The sequence below is a fragment of the Octopus bimaculoides genome, chromosome 15 (genome assembly GCF_001194135.2).
Source record: "Octopus bimaculoides isolate UCB-OBI-ISO-001 chromosome 15, ASM119413v2, whole genome shotgun sequence".
Classification (NCBI taxonomy): Eukaryota; Metazoa; Mollusca; class Cephalopoda; order Octopoda; family Octopodidae; genus Octopus; species Octopus bimaculoides.
In genome coordinates, this window is record NC_068995.1 from 18,410,605 (window position 1) to 18,413,062 (window position 2,458).

Sequence of the window (2,458 nt, forward strand, 5' to 3'; positions counted from 1 at the left end):
TATATAGGTAGGTAAATGATCTTGATGTGATATGTTATCAATTTCAAGTGATTAACTTTTTGGCTGTGTATCAAACCATATCATTTACTTTATTGTCATCGACACTGCATTTAAGTAAAATGTTTCCATGCTTCACTTCCTAATGCGATGCTTGTTTACTGTTATCAGAAATACTTACAATGGATTTCGTCGGAATTTGGTGCTCTGGGAGAAATAATGTTTTGTACTCACTACATTTAATTTACAAATATACAAAAAGAATAAAAAAAAAAGAAGCCGAAACTTTTTAAGTGTTTTATATACGTGTAAAAAATACAATTGAAGGTATGTTGAAGTCAATAGACCGCCGGGTAAACAAGTGAAAAGACGCCGGTTCATATCAACTAACCAGCTTTTCAAATATTTATTCACGGACAGACGTTAAGCTCACTTACCGTACATAACTAATTTTCAATATGTACATTTAAGTTGGCGGTGGTTTTACTGCAAGTTTTAAACAGCGGTATTATTATTTAAACAATATATCATTAGGTATCTCTTTCTCGGTGCTTCCGATATCCGTGTAGCAAAAAAAAAATAATAATATGTTCTTACAAATTGCTTCATCCCTTTATATAACTTTGTAGTGCGTTTTATAACTACAAGCGAACAAAAGAAAAACGTTAGAACAAAAATAGTTTCGTTCAACTTTTGTCATAACTCATAAACGACAACGATTGTGTGACCTTTTGACATAAAATATATAATAAGTATAATGATTATATGGTAAAACGTGCAACAAATATGATAAATAGAAACCATAAGAAAACTTTGTTTTTCTTTCAACAGCAGTTGCATTCAAAAAGATATTATTTTATTACGTAATTCTGTTTCATTTTTTTCCTCTTTTGCTACTTACATGAACTAAAATTAAAATATCCATGAAATTTTTTCTTGTACATTAAATGAATCATCAGCTTCGTGTAAGAGGGTTTAAATTTATAAATATCAGGGGGAAATGGTTTTGAGTGTCTTATCTAATAACGAATAAGTAAAAATAAATTTATAAATTTATTGCATTAAGTTATAACTTTTTTCAATACTTGTACGGGTAGTTGGTAAAAAAAAAATGACAAAGTATATGGAAGCCACATGAATGTTCCTTCTTCCCGAAATAGTGGCATATTAACAGAATGTCTTTCATTTCCCTTTCACTTCACATTAGATAGATAACTATTGGTAGACTTATATTGTGATTAAACTGCAATAAATAAATGTGTTTAAAAGTAATAATAAATCACAGTATCATCCATGAAAATTCTTCAGAAGTCACTTAAGTGACATTATATGTAGTTTTCAAATTTACGATGCCAAATCAATCAGGGAGCATTTATATGTTTACTGAAAGTGCAAAATATAGCAGATACTTCTCCTTTAAATTACAGATTTTCGTTGAGAGAGAAAGGATATGCTGGTTAATACTGTCTTACTTGGTCAGCCGTGGAGACGCAATGGCCCAGTGGTTAGGGCAGCGGACTCGTGGTCGTAGGATCGCGGTCATAGGATCGCGGTTTCAATTCTCAGACCGTGCGTTGTGAGTGTTTATTGAGCGAAAATACCTAAAGCTCCACGAGGCTCCGGCAGGGGATGGTGGCGAACACTGCTGTACTCTTTCACCACAATTTTCTCTCACTCTTTCTTCCTGTTTCTGTTGTACCTGTATTTCAATGGGCCAGCCTTGTCACACTGTGTCACACTGAATATCTTCGAGAACTACGTTAAGGGTACACGTGTCTGTGGAGTGCTCAGTCACTTCCACGTTAATTTCACGGGCAGGCTGTTCCGTTGATCGGATCAACTGGAACCCTCGACATCGTAAGCGACGGAGTACCAACAACAACAACAACTTGATTAGCCAAAGGCATCAAGCATATATTGAATAGACATCAACTACATATTGGATATATTTTCGTTGAAAATAAGATCATAACTGAAATGCATTTGATGCCAACTCTGTCCTGTTAGATTTGACAGAGGAGCACAAAGCAACGCTAATCATGGATAATTTAACAAGTTATTAACAAATGCATTACGAAACACACATATGTTACCTTACATAAATCACAGCAAAGCAGTTATTTACAAGCAATATATCAAGCTATTGCCGATATTTGAGAGTCAACCTTAGCTAAATGACATTGTTTATATCTAACAACAGGAAATACTTCGGTGCTAGTATACATGCACATAATATTAAATATCATATTGTCGGCAGCTATGAGCAGGTGGCTTCCGGAATAAATCAGGTATACATATACAATATATAATATACTCAACTGAAGGAAGGCCTCACTATGCCACGCAATAATTAAAATAAATACAACATACATATACACAGATACACACACAGCGACACACAGACAGACAAATACACACACATACAGGGGTCATCCCTCTTATATACATATACATATATGTA